The following is an 18412-nucleotide window of genomic DNA, read 5'->3' as shown; positions in this document are numbered from 1 at the left end:
AAAAGGTAAATGTTTTAGCAATCGCTCTAATGTCCTAAAATGCTTTATTGAAGGGATTTACTATTAATAAAGTTAATAACTGTGGAAAATTTGTGGAGCTCAACTTTTAAAGCCTGGATTTAAATATTCCTGGAGAGATTTTTAGATAAATAATAACTTTTAAAACAGTGATTGAGAAAGGTGAAATGAAAAAGAGCCTCTGAGTTGTTTTCCTCTTCATTTATTTGCTTTAAAATTTTTTTTTTAATTTTTATTTATTTATGATAGTCACAGAGAGAGAGAGAGGCGCAGAGACACAGGCAGAGGGAGAAGCAGGCTCCATGCATCGGGAGCCCGATGTGGGATTCGATCCCGGATCTCCAGGATCGCGCCCTGGGCCAAAGGCAGGCGCCAAACCGCTGCGCCACCCAGGGATCCCTATTTATTTGCTTTTAATCACACACACAGAACTTCACATCCCACGCTTCCCATATACTATATTCGCAACCTGCAATAAACACAAGTGCAGAGCATTTATTGCCTCATTATCAGTGAAGATTAAAAAGAAAAAATCCAGTCCCTGAATATATGGCACTATTAAGGTACGGGGTTGTATAAAGCTATTGGTCTAAGATAATTTGACCTCAGTGTTCTTTGCTTAAAATATAGAGAGGTAGCTAATTATTCACAATAGAATTTTGTTCCTTCACCTCTTACTGTGACTTTGTCCATAATTTTAAGGAAAGAATCCTATTCTTTTTTTTTTTTTTTTTTTTTTTTTTTATGATAGTCACAGAGAGAGAAAGAGACATAGGCAGAGGGAGAAGCAGGCTCCATGCACCGGGAGCCCGATGTGGGATTCGATCCCGGGTCTCCAGGATCGCGCCCTGGGCCAAAGGCAGGCGCCAAACCGCTGCGCCACCCAGGGATCCCAACTATTCTTTAATATTAAATAGGTTTGTGCTTTTTCATAATCATTAAATGCTCGTCGTGTAAGTTCCGTCAGGTTCTATGGGAGCTTAGCTGTCCTCTCAAGGATCATAAAGTAATGGAGGGAAATGATTCAATAAATACTAGTAAATTAATAACTAAGTGTCATAAACATTTCCTTATTAAAGTAATGCAGAAATGCCTAAGGTCAGTAGAGTGAGGAAGGCATGGGTTTCATGAAAAATGTTTACATGATAAAGCTAAGTTTCCTAACTTCATGGGTCCTTAACTTTAAAGAGCTGAGCTTGCAACTTTGTGTCAAGACTGAAGTAAATAGAAAATGGTGTAATGGACATGTGTATGATGTACAGTAGGCAGAGAGAGCTTAGTCAGCTAGAAAAGAAAAGCATTGGGCACCTCCCTCTCCACTTGCCCACTCTCTCATCTCCCCCCATTGAAGAGGAGATGGGCACAGTGTGTAAAACGGCGTATGGAATGCCTGAAGCGTGTGTTCTATGTGCAAGTTCACTCTATTCTGGTCCAAATAGAGATCTTTTATTTGTTGTTGACTAATCTCTGGAGAACTTGATAGAATTTGATGGACCATGCTCTTAGTGCAAATGATTTGATCTTGCTGATTTGTTTCTAGAGATTTAGGTAGTGGTTTACTGCTAATGACGATACAAACGTGTACCTAGATTTCTTTTTTTAAGATTTTATTTATTTATTCATGAGAGACAGAGAGAGAGGCAGAGACATAGGCAGAAGAAGTAGGCTCCCTGAAGAGACCCCAATGTGGGACTCGATCCTGGGACCCAGGGATCATGCCCTGAACCAAAGGCAGCCACTCAACCACTGAGACTGAGCTACCCAGGCGTCCCCGTGTACCTAGATTTAAGAATAATATTTTGATATTTGGCTCAACAGAACATCTGGCTGGCAATGAATAGTTAATTTCTGCAGATCAATCCCATTATCTATAAAGAATTCACTTAGCTTTTTACTGAATCTCTGGAAGAATTCTACCCTTTTAATCTCATAGTTGTTTGAACAGTTCATGAACCTCATCTGAGTTAGATGTGATGATGGGTAACCTTTCTCTAACAAAATATCTGAATCATTTTTAGCATTATTAAAAGGGCCACATTAAATGGGAAAGGGGAACTGAGGGATGGGGGCGTGGGCATGGTTAAGTTTCATGAAAGGTTCAGGTTTTATTTCTTTATAACTGTAGGCCTCATTCAACAATTATGAACATATTGAGAGCTGAAATAAAGACATGTTATTTTCAAGGCTCCATCCCCCAAAAGCCCAACCTGGGAGAGAGAGAAACAAAATTTCTCACAGTATGTTTAACACGCAGTTTCGTTACTGTGTCCATGTCCACTCCTTGCCAGAATTAGTTCACAGAGCATCTGTTGTTGTATCAAAAATGTTCCTACTCACAGCTATCCTTCCTGAAGAAATAAACCCATTTTAGCAGGTCAGCGGCTCTGTGGCTCTAGAATTAGAAGTGAGAGCACAGGGAGGAATGTTAGATCTGGCCTATGTTCATTCACAGTCAGGCGGTTATATTTATTATAGGAATTGAGGATTTACAATGGGAATAAATGACTGTTGATACCAACTGGTTAAAAACTGTAGTTTTGTGTGTGTGTGTGTGCATGTATGCACACCAACCTGCTCAACACTGGAGAATGGTACACTGTTCTTAAAATTATGGACAAGGTTTCCAAGTAGTTTCAGGCAGGTTCATCTGACAGTTCCTGACATAGAGACTTTATGTAGGGGTCATTGCGTCTACTGCTTATGTCAAGAAGCATCCTAGGGACGCCTGGGTGGCTCAGTGGTTGAGTGTCTGCCTTTGCTCAGGGTGTGATCCTGGGTCCGGGATGGAGTTCTATATAGGGCTTCTTGCAAGGAGCCTGCTTCTCCCCCTGCCTGTGACTCTGCCTCTCTTTCTCTCTCTCTATGTCTCCCATGAATAAATAAATAAAATCTTAAGAAAAAAAAAGTATCCTAGTTCACTTTTGGCTTAGACAGATAAGTTTGTTCTCGGAAGGATTGTGGGATTCTCTCTGGATTTGATGAGGCGCCTTGGCTATCTTATCTCACCACCTCAGACATACCCAAGATGAACATCTGCTTTGCCCACCTGTGCTAAACAATGGATTCTTTTTCTTTTTCTTTTTTTTTTTTTTTGGTCACTTTAAAAAAAATTATGACATATAATACAAATGCCTAAAACATGTACAATTTAACAAATAATTATAAAGTCAATACCAACAAAACCATTACCCTGGTCAGAAAGTAGAATATGACTTAAACTCCAGAAACCTCTTATTCTTGCTTTACAATAGGAGAACATCCAGGTTTAATGAAAAGAGTATGGGTCACACCTAGGTTCAAATCCTGCCTGTTATGTACTAGGTATCTATGATTTGAGTTTAATTTTGAGAGTATTTCATTGACAATTTAAACATGTTTTCTCATCTATAAAATAAAGATCATAATATATGTGTTCATGGGAGTAAAATGAATTTACTTTTGTAAAGTATCTCAAAGTACCTGCCCCTTAAATTGGAAGTAGTGTTTGTAGAGGGAAGGGTGCATTTATTTAAGTGCAATGGAATACAGATATGATTTATTATAAACCTCAGCCGTCTTTCCCAAATGGCTGTCAGTGTTCTCCCTCCTACCTGTGATGCTCCTGAGATATGCTGTGGGGAGGAGAGAGAGAGGAACAGAGCAAGAAACATCATCAGATAACAAGGGACAGTCTCAGACACTTGACACTCAGGTTCATTTCATCCATATAAACAAGGTGACTTTTTCTCCCACTCAGCATCAACCTGTGAAAGAGCCTAGATTGCTAGAGCTGGAAGGGCCCTCCCGCATCATTTGATTAATAAACCCCCCTTTTCATTTTGTAGGTAAGTAACCCAAGGCCCATGGAAGTGAATGGGTTAATTTATAGCTGCTTTGCAGTTGATAGATGACTAGGTCAGGATTTGAAATTGGGTTTCTCGCTCAGCCCACGCTGGCCTATTTGGATCTCAGATCCTGCGGACACTGAGGAGACCTATCTCTTTGATGCCTGCCATCAACTCAGAAAGGTCATAGGGACAGGGGTCACTGGAATCTAAAGGCTGGAGGCAGGTTTGGTTTGGTTTGGTGAGCCAATTCATTTAGGGAATGCACATTAGGTTGTGGATGCCTAAAGGTAGGGCTTCACTGTTGCTCTGGAAATCTTCTCTTTACTCAGTCTTAATTTCTTTGAAACTTAAGTTTAAGAGAAGTAAAGGAGGCAAACTCCATCATGGGACTTCGGGTATGTCAAATACCTGTAACTGTCGTTTCATTCTAATGGTTTGGTATGTGTTTTTGGGACTACAGTAGGTTATTAGTACCTCAGGGGACTTTAAAAAAAAGGGCCCAGATTATAGAAAGGATAAGGGAAAGATAAGGGGACTAATGATTTAGTGCCCAGTTTTCTTTTTGCCTGGGGCTATTCCTTGTGTTCTTCCTGAAGAATCCTTTAGGTAGAAGGAGAAGGGGGAAGTATCACTGTTTAAGGAAAGGTTTATTTTTAATATTTTATAAGTAAGAAACATTAAATTACTTAGACTCATTCATATAGAATTTTAATGTTTTTTTCTAGTTTAAATAAAAGTAGGTCTAGAATTCAGGTGGGGAGAGTGGTACATATTCTGAAAAAGCCATTGAACAGGGGTAGGGAATATATTGTCTCATCTTTCCTAAAATAATAGCAGCATTAACATTTTGTTCGGTTGTCATTAACTAGTCAAGAAAATGAGGCCAGAATTCTGATTCCAGTGCCCTGCAGTGGCCAGTGGGATGTTGGAAAGCCATATCCCATTTTTGTCTTTGGCATTCCTCCTCTGGAAAACAATTGATGATGTCTAAGCTCCCTTCCAAGCTCAAAAATTCTAATTGGCCTCTCAGTACTTGGCTGCTTAAGGGTGACACATGAAAGTTTTTGGCACAAGGTTAGAATTTACTGCTGAGCTTAAGTCCTAAGCAAACTGGGCTATCTAAAATCTAAGCTTGTGTTGACATATAAATTTTCTAAGTGGATCCTGCCAATGAAGCACTGGGCTGGATATTGTAGCTGAGTCACAGAGGAATGACGTTCTTGCTTGCCCCAGACGCTTAAAGCCAGCCAGAGAGATAAGATGTATGTGTGAGTAACAGGGTTGATGAGGCTGGTATCACTGAACCTCACCCCTGCCCCTGGGTGTTGTCTTTAAAACATAAATCTGATCATGCCTCTCCTTTGTTTAAAAATTCCCTAAGAGCCCCTCTCCCAGACAGGATGAAACTTAAGCTCCTTGGCAGCTAAGAACCTTCATGATCTGCACCCTGTTTGTCTAGTCTCACCACCAGACCACCTTTTCTCCTTCTGCTTCCTACCCCTCCACCCAGGCTCTCACCTGTGCCTTCACGTGTGAGGATCAAGTCTGCATGGGAATGCTAGCTTGTCCTGTGCTCTCTTTCTCTTCTGCGTGTCCCAGTCTTTCTTCCTATTGCATCATCATCCCTTACACCTGGCTAACTTCTGTTTCCCCGGGAGAGTCATCTGGTGGATGTCGGAGACCCTGCGAGGCTTTCCGGGACTCTCCAGGGCAGCCCCCGGCACACCTTCAACACTTTCCATACATTCCCACAAAACTTACAGTCCTCCATTTAGTGTGTGCTGCATAATTGTGTTTACTCATTTATCTCCCTGCCCAACAGCAAGACCATTGGGAGCAGGGCCTCTTCTTGTCATTTGTGTGACCCCAGGACACACGGTCTGGTGTTTTACTTAATTAGGTTGACTTTTCAAAGACAAATGGTAATGTTATTAAAGACTTCTTTTTTCTGTTTTTATTATTTCATTGGATCATAAACACTGTCGTGTCTGTGGAGGTCCTGGAAAGGTCACCTAGAGCTCAGGAGAGGTGAGAGCCAAAGCCACAGAACAAGGGGTGAAAATGCAGGGGTGAGGACATGAGGATGGGGAGTACGTAGGCTGGAAGCCTTCAATTTGGAGGCTGGGAAGGAGAAATTGGTAAACAAGTAGTTGGGGAAGAAAAAGTCAGGATGGGCACTCGTCATGAGGCTCCCAGATGGGTAGAAAGTCAGAAGAAAGAACACTAAACTGGACATTGGGCTGCTATTGGTGATCTTCAAAAGAGCAGTTTCAAGGAAGGCTTTGGATGTAAGAAGCCAGATTTCATGAGAGAAGAATTATTTTTATAACCAGAAAAATAACACAAGTGATTTTTTTTTTTGAGAAACAGGGAAGTAAAGAATAAGAGAATAAATTGATGTCAGCAAAAGAAAGAGAAAAGGGACACTGTTTTGAGGTGGTGGCAAGATAGAGGTAATATTATTACTTGTTTTAAAAGCTAGAGCCAGGGGCATCTGGGTGGCTCAGTCGTTGAGAGTCTGCCATTGGCTCAGGGAGTGATCCCAGGGTCCTGGGATTGAGTCCCACATCAGGCTCCCCGCAGGGAGCCTGCTTCTCCCTCTGCCTATGTCTCTGCTTCTCTCTGTGTGTCTCTCATGAATAAATAAATAAAATATTTTTAAAAATAAAAACAAAAACTAGAACCAATTAAAACATGGTTGTAGGCAAAAGGAGCCCAACAAGGAGGGGGAAAGATCACCGATACAAGAGAAAATGGGGAGGACGATGTTCCTCGAGGAGGCAGAAGGCAGGAGGCAGTAGGCAGTAGGCAGTGAACTCGGCGCAGGTGGACGTCAGGTTTACACCTTTATCTCCTAGACAGAGATTTGGGAAAAGTTTTGAGATGGAGCAAAAGAAATGGTGAAGTTGTTCATTAGGGTGGTATTGGAGGCCTGGTTGAAATGTGGCACCCACTCTATTGCTACTATATTGCTAGGGCTTTGGTGAGAAGGATGACTTAATTTGATGCTCTTTTTCAGTGCTTGTGAATTTAATTAGGTTGACTCTTCAAAGACAAATGTTAATGTTATATGTTATTAAAAGCTTTTTTTTTTAATGTTCAGTATTTCGTTAATTTTCTTTTGTAATTTTTGTCCTTGGGAATAGTTGCCCAACCTGATGAAACAAAGGATTAAATTCTCAGTTGAGGAAAGAGAAAAGCAAAGACAAAAACAAGGAATTAACATAATGGGGATGATATACAAAAGAGGTTGTTTAACTTCCCTAGTTGGACTTGAGGGCTCAGGAAATTTTTTTATAATGCTAACTACTCTTGAGTGGGGAAACCCTGAAAGAGTAGTTAACCTGTGAGCTGGAGATCTGATGCAAGAGCAAGGGAAAATTAACAATCATTGCTCTTTCAGTAGATTAAGAGACATGTTGCTTCTTTCTAATGGTAAGCAATGCACAAAAGATAGAATAGCAAAGACAGTCATTTAAATGGTCCAGGTCTTAACAAAGCACTATGGATTGTTTAAACAAAAGGCTTTTGTTTTGTTTTTGTGTTCCTGGCTAGTCTGCTGTTTCAGCAATTCTGTTTTAATTCCCGATAAAGTGAGTAACTTGAGTGGCCTCTATATTTCACTCAGTGCAGCATAAAAATGCTACATTGAAGGTACTGTGGATAAGGTTTGTTATCACTCTTTATACAACTGGAGTCTCTGGTGTTGGTTTAGAATCTTTGCAGGTTATTTGATATCGAGTAACCTTGGTGATGCTCCACTACTGCCAGTGATAGAGCTTTCTCATTCTAAAGTGAAATGAGATCACCTCCAATTTGGCTGCGCTCTGGTGCCACTCAACCAGAACTGGCAAACTCTTTACACGCTCACATGAATCATGGGCACCACAAAGCGGTTCACCTTAATTTCAATCAGATTTAGTCCTTTGAGTCTCCTTGAATTCATCTGGGCATATGAAGAGAAGAAATGTTAAAAAGTAGTTTTCTACAATGGAAAATCACCTTTGAGTTTTGCAGTGAAAAATAAAGCTAAGAGTTTTATCCAGCTGCTTAAGTTTTAATATTTAATTCCTAATTTTTGAGAGGTTTTTATTCCACTTCAATAGAAATTAACCATAGAGGGAAGATATTAGTCAAAATGACCTTTTGAAAAACCTTTCCACATAAAGTGAAGTTGCCTATGATGTTTAATGTCAGTGAGGGAGGCGTTGGTCCTAGGATTGGGAGCAGGGTGTTTCTTTCCAATGCAGGTTTATACATTAGCCACAGACTCATTTCCTGTTGGACTTTTGAGCTGATGACACAGTTCATTGTGCATATTCTCTTTGTCATGCTCCACCTTCCCAATGCTGATCACTTTATTTCCCCAATCCCACTATGTAGATTAAAATGACAAGTCATTTGGAATTGTCTAAAATAATTTTTAAGCCTATGAATTTTACAATCTGCTTGTCATCCATTTTTCTCCCCTCTCTAGGCAAAAAGAAACCTATCCATTTCACAGGCATCCATTCCATCACCATCTCCTGTCTTCTTCCATACTCTCCTACCGAAAACTTCTGGGAGCTTTCTCTGGTTCTTATCTGACCAGAAATTTTTAGTGTGGTATTCATATACAGTTAAGGTTTTTTTTTTTTTCTTTTTAAATAGAAGATTTTATTTTTATTTATTCATGAAAGACACAGAGGCAGAGACATAGACAGAGGGAGAAGCAGGCTTCCTGCAGAGAGCCCAATGTAGGACTCTGTCCCAGGACCCCGGGATCATGACTTGAGTCAAAGGCAGCCGCTCAACTGCTGAGCCATCCAGGTGTCCCTACAGTTAGTTTTTAAATACTGGATTTGTTCAGTTTCCCTGAAATTCTACTGAGACTAAATTTCCTTGGACAGGTAACCCTGATTGAGTATTGGACATCACCTTCTCTATGCCATTCCCAATCCTATCAGCTTTTTCCTCATCTGCTTATTCCTGAACATGTGATTGGGGCCCCACCCCCATAAAATTCTGTATGGATGCTGGCCCCAGCCCACACTGGAAAGTGTGTTCAAGGATAAAGTACCCTTTCAAGTGCTGATTGTTCATTCACTTAGCTCCCTGAGCACCTGCTAGCCACTCAGAGTCAGATCATGAAGGGCTTAGAAACCATTAGGAGGACATTGGTTTTTCCTTTCACGGCCTGGGAAGCCATTGGAGAGGTTTGAATTTAGGAGTGACATAATCTGATTCATTGTTTTTAAGCAGCTCAGTCAGGTTCTCTGTTAAAAGTTCACCGCAAGGGGGCTGAGGTGGAAGCAGGAGACTGGGTGGAGATTACCACAGTAATCAGGTGGAGATATTGCTTTCAGAATTTAGGAAGGTTTGGATTTATATTAAAGCCATATATTTTCTCTTTATCTTTTTTATGTTTTTTGGATTATAAGTATCATTGAAGTAACTATTGGCGAAGAAGTGATCTTATGGACCCAACTATGCATTTGTTGGAAGATAAATTTGGCTTTACTACTTCATATACAAATAACATGCTTTTATGCCATTATAAATATTACTGTATAACTACGTAAAAACTTTTACTCTGAAGAGAGGAGGGGAGGAAAGAACTAATTGTTAGTCTAATATTAAACCAAACAGCATATTTATTTGAAATCTGTCACTTAAAATTGCTGTCAAATTTCTAGGAAAATATCCATATTGGTATCCAAGATCTATATTAAACTTATGACGTGTTTAAGATTTAACACAGCGTTTCAGCTCACTTGGTAGGCTACAAATAACCAAGGAACTTAAAACGTTTGAACATCTATAATCTCTCAATTATCCCAATTTTTTATTCTTAAAAACAATGCAAATAAATCAAAATTCAGCTGTTTTGAAGAATTTGTGGAAAATCCAAATGTATTTTGGGAACATCCAATATACCTAATTGGCAAGCCAGAATCCAAACCACAGTATGAGAATGATCTTTTTTTCCAGTGTTGCCAAACCCAATAAATTAATGAGCTAGAAGGTAAATTCCTCTGTTTTAAAATACATTTTGGTTTATATTATCTTAAAATAAATTCTCTAATGGTTACGGAGCATAATATTTGAGGGCAACAAATTTTTCCTATGTGCTTAATTTGAAAGCTCAAATTATTTGAAAGCTTTCTATATTGTACCTAATACAGCTGTTGGGACTGGAATTTATTTTCTTTTAAGCATACATGCTTGTAGTCTTGTGTGTTCTCAGTTCTCCACTCCTGGATAAAGATACATAATAGAATTGGCCTTTTACTCTGTTGTTGGTAATCTGATGGATAAATCTGAGAGATAGAAGTTTGGAAATCTGGATCTTTCAGAAACTTTAGACCTGGGTTTTGTAATCCGTAAGACACCTACAGGATCTCTTCTCCTTCAATTCCCCCAGAAATACTTCAAACACAAATCAAATAATGATGGCCAAGGGCTTTCAGGTTAGAAAATAATACATTTATTGAGTGTCAGAGGTAATGGCTTTAAAAATCAGTGATCTGAAAAAAGGACTTTTTTAGACTATGGTTCATCATAGGACATTCTCACTGAAGCAGCACCTCATGACCATTATTTTTATAATTAATTTTGAAAATGGAGTTCTCCTAGTTTCTATGACCTTGAATTACAGTAGGAGGGTTATGAAAGATTTGGTACTATTAAAAAGAAACCACATTCAGATTTAAAAATATGGCACATCTGGAACGCTCTGCTGTTGTGAAATGCCAGAATTGTGCTTTTGATTTGAATGTTTCAAAACTCTCCTAGCAATTCATACCTGCAAACATTAACACCACCCATAGGATCTGAGGAATGACAAAATTAAAATCAACTGTGGTGAATTATACCAGAGAGTGGTAAAAATGTCCATGTACTTTTTACTGGCATCACTGAACGATTAACTTTCTCCTCCTGTAGGTAACAATGAAACTCCTACTGAGGTTTATTTGGAATTTAAGTGTCTGAGTAGTTTTGAGTTGAGTCCTCACATCTTAGGGAAGTGGGTAGCAGGAAGAAGGGGATAAATGCAAGTGAGATTGTGTCACTTCTCTATTCCAAGTCCCCAGAGGTGAGTTCTCAGCTTCATGGTGAAAGCCAGAATCCTTACAACCCTCATTACCCTACATAGTCTGTCACTCCTTTACCTGTCTAACCACGTCTCCCACTGTTCTCACCCCAGACTTTCCTCTAGCTCTTTCTCAAGGTGATGGAACCTACTTTCTTTGCTCAGATAACACTACTCAGTGAGGCCTGCTCCAAATACCACTCTCTGTTCCTTTCTTTGCTCTGCTTTTCTCTTAGCACTTAGGACCTTCTAACAGAACATAAGCTCCACAAAGACAGGAATTTTTGTTCTGTTCACTGTAGAAGCCTCTGTGCCTATATACCTGGCAAGTAGTAGATGCTTCATAAATATTTGTGAATTAATGGAGAAATATGGGATGGGGAAGCTTTGCCTTGGGAGTCCTAATACATGACTTACCAAGGAGAAAGGCTTGTCTTAGGAACAAATGACTTTTTTGTAACTATGATTCTTTGGCAGTAGATGCTACTGTACTCATACTCCTTCTGTTTGCTCTTCTTTCATGAAACACATCAGACGCATCAATTGAACCTCTGTACTGTACAAGGCAGGAATGAGGTTCTGAGGATTATGCAATATAGCTTATAATATTGAAAAATTCAGGCTGGCGTGGAAGATTGGAGGAACTAAGGAAGACTTTGTAGAAGATAGGATTTGAGGAAAGCCTCAAAGGGGGTGGCATTTGGATTAAGCTGTCTTTTGAAGGAGCGCAATGAGGTGAGCTCCCCATAAGCATGACTACCAACACCGCAGGCCCGTAGGACCTGGACTGCTATTATCTGTGAGGACTTGGGAAGTGATGATGGTAATATACAGGCTGTGTTGATATGTATAACTAATATCATTTAAGAATTTATAAAATAACTTCCAAAGGGAATCAAAGGAATTCCATTTCCATCTTAAAATGCTGAGTCTGCTAATATTTTCATTACTTCAATAAGATACATAGTGTTTTCACTGCAGACTTGCTTTGCCCTTAAGGAAACAAATCTTTCCCTAATCTTAATTTCGGAAGATCTTAGATATCAAAATTCTTTAAGAATAAACATTTACTTACTTATTTCATTTCATACTCCTTTTTTTCTTATAAAAATGTAAATGTAGAGAAAAAAACTATAATATAGCTAGTTTAACATCTTTTCTTTCTAGGAAAGAGTTAGGGGCATTAGACTCCCAAACTGAAAGTATTGATTTCCTAGGTAATGGCTAGTGTTCTTTTATATGTTGAGTGTGGTCCCAAGAGGAGTGGAGGCGGGTAGTTTCTCATCACAGCATTGTGGTCTTCTGTGAGTTGTTAACCCCAGGAAAGACCACCAGTTCTGGGGCCAGAGCACCTAGATTCTAACGTTGGCTCTGTCACTTGGAGCAAGTTGCTTCTTATTTCTCAGAGTTTTTGTGTGTAACATGTGGATCAGCACAGTCCCCATCTCTTTGGGTTGTTGTGAAGAGTAAATGACTCACTGTGTGTGAAGCGCTAATTGGAACAGTAGTCTATTCGTATGGAGCCCTCATCACAGTTCTTATGAAACAGTGACTGCTCTGTCGGCTGAGAGCAGTTAGCACATCTTGCCTTTCCCACCACAGAGGTAACTTAGAGATAAGTCCCTGAAGTGCAGAGTCACACAGCGTTCCAGTAGCCAAATGAGCGTCTCCCTATGTCCAATTCCTGTCCTAGTTTCTTCCAGTGATGCTTTGACATTCTTGTCATTTCCTTGGTAAGTTTCTTCCCTATGTTAGCATCTCCTGGTTCCAGATTATGTAAATTTCCTAGGGCTTCCATGAAAAGAACCACAAACTGGGTAGCTTGGAAAACAACAGAAATTTATTGTTTATATAGTTCTGAAGGCCAGAAGTCCAAAATCAAAGTGTTAGCAGGGTCATGCTCCCTCCAACCTCTAGGGGGGAATCCCTCCTTGCCCTTGCAGCTTCTGGTGGCTCTGGGCATTCCTTGGCTTGTGGCTACATAACTTCTAATCTTTGCCTCTGTCTTCACAGTCTTCTTCCTTCCTTCTGTATATGTCCCTATGTTTTCACATGGTCCCATGGGCTCTCTTCTTATAAAGACATTAGTCATAATGGAGTAGGACCTACCCTAGTGCCCTCATTTTAATATGGTTATGTCTGGAAACGCCCTATTTCCAAATAAGGTCACATTCATAGGTACTAGGTGTTAGGACTTCAACACATCTTTTTCAGGGACACAGATCAACCCTTATTACAGATCAAAGGCCCTCAGTCCTTTTCCTCTCCTTCCTCGAAGAGTTACAATATATCAAATACATTTACCAAGTGCCTGGCTGATACTTGACCAGTGTAATGATACCCCTAAGTATGAGGCTTCATGTCATGTAAAACTGATTAGATAATAACTTTGAAAATTCTGCAGTTAGCTCAATTCAAATATTTTAGCTCTATTTTAGATTGAAAGTATTTAGAAATAAATGCTCAGGCAGTTGAAAGATAACCCAAGTATCAGTGCCGTACATATTTAGGAAAAGAAATACAGCCTCATGATGATTTGGTAAAGATGTAGCCAAAGGCTTGGTAAAAATAATGGAATCTTAAGGAGTTGTGCAGCCAAGCATATCTTGTTATGGGATTGCTCACTAGCTTTTAAAAGTGGAAGAGTTTGGGACGCCTGGGTGGCTCAGCAGTTGGGCACCTGCCTTCAGCTCAGGTTGTGATCCTGGGATCCAGGATCGAGTTCCATATCGGGCTCCCTGCAAGGAGCTTGCTTCTCCCTCTGCCTTGTGTCTCTGACTCTCTTTCTCTCAGTCTGTGTCTTTCATGAATAAATAAATAAATCTTTAAAAAAAAAACGGAAGATGGTCTAGTCTATGTAGTAAATCCTGGCAGCAGTGTCCATTCTCTGAGCACCCCGTGGAGGGTTCTGTGCAAAGTTCTGACATATCCTTACTTCGGCTTTCACATCAGAGAGCAGAGCACTCAGAAATATTTGTTAAAATATTTGTCCCATGACAGCTTCCCTGATGGAGTAATGTCCCAGCTTTTACAGAGGTGGAATCTGAATTTCCAGCAGGTTAAAATGTTGTCCCCTAGACCTCATGTGTGGAAAATGGGGCCGATCTGTCTTGATTCAGGATACTCAATTGCTCTTCAATGAGGAGCCCATCCCAATGGTGAACTATCTGTTCCTAAAACACAGTAGCTTTTCATTGCTGTTGGAAATTCCACATCAAAAGCCTCTCAGCCTTATTCAAGAAAGATTGGGAGTAAACATTACATAAGTAACAAGGATCTGGAAAGTCTTTGATTCAGTATTCTCTCTCTCCATTTGGAAGAGTCATTGGAGCAGTTTGGAATATTCTCATTCTCCCCCTTGCTCATGAGGTAGCGTGGTCCTTTCTTGTCCTCTCTGAAGCTAGCAATGGTTAAATGTGGCTTGTTTTGTCCAAAGAAATAGGACCACAGTAACTCGAGGTTATTTCTGGTTAAAGTTTTAGGAGCCAGTGTAAGAGGCACCACATTCTTATTGTGCCGCCGTGTGATCACTTAGCACAGGTGCTTCCCTCTTTCTGGTCCCTGAGAGACTGGTGAGCAGATCCCCTGCTACTGCTGATTATACCAGGAGAATGTGAAGCAAAGATTCTTCTAGTTTCTTAAGTCACTGAGGTTTTGGAACTGTCTTTAACTGCTGCATATTCTAGCTCATTGTGACTGACTTAATAAATTTAAAACATGGAAAGTGGCAATTCATCAAGGATTTCCAGCAGAGAAAATTATTTTGAAAATAACTCTTTCAAGCATCTTGGAGTAGACTCTTTTAACATGTCTAAAATGTTAACAGGAAAAGTATAACTAATAACATGAAAGTTTGGAGGCCAAGGCAGGTTCAAATTCAGAAGATGGTTAGATCACCATCCAGTGGTATGATGTTGGGTTTTTTCTTCTATATTTAAAACTTTGGTCTACCAAGGAATGTTTGCTCACTGTTCTTGTGCTAAAGAAAATAGTTTGACATGAAAGGAAAGAGGAGGAAATTTGTGATTAGGAAACCAGAGGACACAACAAACAAGTGATACCTTTATTCAAGCAGAACTATGAGAACAATAACTGAGTTTTACTCCAGATTTCTGTTGCAAGAGGAGTATGTGTTGAAGATAGATCCTCTATTACATTTAGTATCTCATTTCTAGCCTATAGCTGCCAGCATAACTGGCTTTAAATCATATTTTGCCTTGCAGTTACTCTTGGTTTGGTGTCGGAAAAGTTTTTGTTTATTCATAATGGCTTGCACTCACTTCTATCTCACCCTCCAGACAATAAACTCCATTTAATGAACAAAGCCATGGCTTTAGAGACTGAGAGCTGTTGCAACTTGACAAGAGGAGATTTTTCTAGATTTTCCCTAGAGTTGGAATAAGATAAGAGACCATGGAATTTGATGACTTTACTAGATTTCAGAAATTTGAGAAGAGTGAAAAAAATTGGTCATCTGCCACACATGTATGCTGCCTAGTTTCACCTAAGACCTAGCATCTTATTTCATGGAAATACTACTATTTAAACACTCCTATGATCAAGCTTCATTGTGGAAAAAAAAAGGCATTGTCTTTTAAACTAGGTTCACAAGGTAATGGTAGAAGTACTAATAAATGCCAGATTTTCATAGTTTTAGGGATAATAATTTTGCAAAATTTTGGCCTTTTAAGATTTAACATGTATCAAGTCATTTTAGCTATCTTAATAAAAAATAGCTATTTTGATTAAAAGTCATTTTAATATTGCCAAAAGCATCAGAACTAGTATCACCTTTAAAGATGATCCAGCCCAGTAGCCCCTCCTTATTTTCTAGCAAGGAATCTTTTCAAAACACAACCTCACACGGGACCCAATACGTAAAAAGATTTTCAGTGTTATCAAATATTGTAATTTTAGGGGATCGCTGGGTGGCGCAGCGGTTTGGCGCCTGCCTTCGACCCAGGGCGCGATCCTGGAGACCCGGGATCGAATCCTATGTCGGGCTCCCGGTGCATGGAGCTTGCTTCTCCCTCTGCCTAGGTCTCTGCCTCTCTCTCTCTCTCTCTCTCTCTGTGTGTGACTATCATAAATAAATAAAAATTAAAAAAAATATTGTAATTTTAAAATTGCACTTCTTATAGAGTCAGTTAATGAGGGCTAAAAATTAATTTGAACAACAGAAGGACTTAGTTTAAAATGGTCTTGGGACACCGGGGTGACTCAGCCCTTGAGCTTCTGCCTTTAGGCTTGGGCTCCCCTCAGGGAGCCTGCTTCTCCCTCTGCCTGTGTCTCTGCCTCTCTCTCTGTGTCTCTCATGAATAAATAAATAAAAATCTCAAAAAAAAAAAAGTGGGAGTCTTGACTTGAGTGGCCTGGCTGACTCAGGTCAGAGAGTAACTCTTGATCTGGCGGTGGTAAGTTTGATCTCCACATTAGGTGTAGAGATTACTTAAAAATAAAATATTTGAAAAAAAAATAAAAGGGCTTCACTTTGTATTTTGTTTGTCAAGTATTTGAAAACAATGAATTAGGGCAGCCCAGGTGGCTCAGCGGTTTAGCGCAGCCTTCAGTCCAGAGCAGCCTTCAGTCCAGAGCGTGATCCTGGAGACCCAGGATCGAGTCCCATGTCGGGCTCCCTGCATGGAGCCTGCTTCTCCCTCTGCCCTCTCTCTCTCTCTTTCTCTCTCTCTCTCTCTGTGTCTCTCATGAATAAAACAAAAAAAAACAAAACAATGAATTATAAGAAGCTACAAGTGGTAACAGTTTTTTGTTTTTGTTTTTGTGTGTATGTGTGGCTGACTGCGTTTCATTTATTTTAAATAAAATTAACATACAGTGTGATATTAGCTTTAAGTGTACAATATAATAATTTAGCAAGTCTATGTATGACTTTAGTACTCATCACTGTAAGTATACTCTTAATTCATTCATCTGTTTTACCCATCCGAACCCACTTCCCCTCTGGCAACTTACCAGTTTGTTCTTTGTATTTAGGTCTGCTTTTTTGTTTGTCTCTTTGTTTTTTGTTCATTTGTTTTCTTAAGTTCTACATATAAGTGAAATCACATCGTATTTGTCTTTCTCTGACTGACTTATTTCACCTAACATTATACTCTCTAGATCCCTCCATGTTGTTGCAAATGACAAGATTTCTTTTATAATGGCTGAGTAACATTCCATTTTATATATATATTTACACACATATGCACATACCACTTCTTTATCCATTCATTGATTGATGGACACTTGGGTTGCTTCCATAATTTGTCCATTGTAAATAAAACTGCAATAAACGTAGAGGTGCATTTATCTTTTCAAATTAGTATTTTTATTTTCTTTAAGTAAATACTCAGTAGTAGAATTACTGGACCATATGGTAATTCTATTTTTAGTTTTTTGAGGAACCTCCATGCTGTTTTCCACAGTGACTGTACCAATTTACGTTCCCACCAACAGTGCATGCAGGTTTGTTTTTCTCCACATCCTCACCAACATTCATTGTTTCTTGAGTTTTGATTTTAGCCGTTCTGGAAGATGTGAAGTATTATCTCATTGTAGTTTTGATTTGCATTTCCTTGATGGTGAGTAATGTTGAGCATCTTGCCATGTGTTGGTTGGCCATCTGTATATCTTCTTTGGAAAAATAACTCTTTGTGTCCTCTGCCCATTTTTAATTGTATTATTTGGGGTTTTTTTTGTTGAATTGTATATGTTCTTTATATATTTTGGATATTAACCACTTACCAGTTATATCATTTACATTTTCTCCCATTCAGTAGGTTGCCTTTTTGTTTTGTTGATGGTTTCCTTCACTGTGCAAAAGCTTTTTATTTTGTTGTACTCCCAACAATTTAATTTTGTGTTTTTTTTCTTGCCGCAGGAGACATATCTAGAAAAACCTTTTTTTGGCAATGTCAAAGAAATTGCTGCCTAAGTTTTCATCAAGGAATTTTATGATTTTAGGTCTCACATTTAGATCTTTAATCCATTTTGAGTGTATTTTTGTGTATGATGTGAGGAAATGATCCAGTTTCATTCTTTTGCATGTAGCTGTCGCATTTTCCCAACACCATTTGTTAAAGAGACTATCTTTTTCCCATTGTATATTCTTGCCTCCTTTGTCAAAGATTAATTGACAATAGAAGTATGGGTTTATTTCTGGACTATCATGTCCCATTGACCTATAGGTCTACTTTTGTGCCAGTACCATACTGTTTTGACTACTGTAGCTTTGTAGTATATCTTTAAATCTGGGATTATGATACTTCTGATTTTGTTCTTCTTTTTTAGGATTACTTTGGCTCTTCGAGATCTCTTGTGGTTCCACGCAAATTTTAGGATTATTTGTTCTATGAAAAATGCTACTGGTATTTTGAAAGGGAATGAATTAAATTTGTAGATTGCTTTGGGCAGTATGGACTTTTTAACAATATTGGTTCTCCCAATTCATGAACATGGAATATCTTTCCATTTGTGTCATCTTCAGTCTCTTTAT

General features: G+C 39.2%; 1 protein-coding gene across 12 annotated transcripts in view; it reads left to right on the top strand.

Annotated features, from left to right (window-relative positions):
* The window catches only part of NHSL1 (NHS like 1), a 302556-nt gene that overhangs the window by 237959 nt on the left and 46185 nt on the right, over positions 1-18412 (top strand). The gene's annotated exons all lie outside the window — the stretch shown is intronic.

The sequence above is a fragment of the Canis lupus genome, chromosome 1 (assembly GCF_003254725.2).
Source record: "Canis lupus dingo isolate Sandy chromosome 1, ASM325472v2, whole genome shotgun sequence".
Classification (NCBI taxonomy): domain Eukaryota; kingdom Metazoa; phylum Chordata; class Mammalia; order Carnivora; family Canidae; genus Canis; species Canis lupus.
Note: the sequence above shows the minus strand (reverse complement) of the source record. Positions and strands in the feature narration are given on the sequence as shown.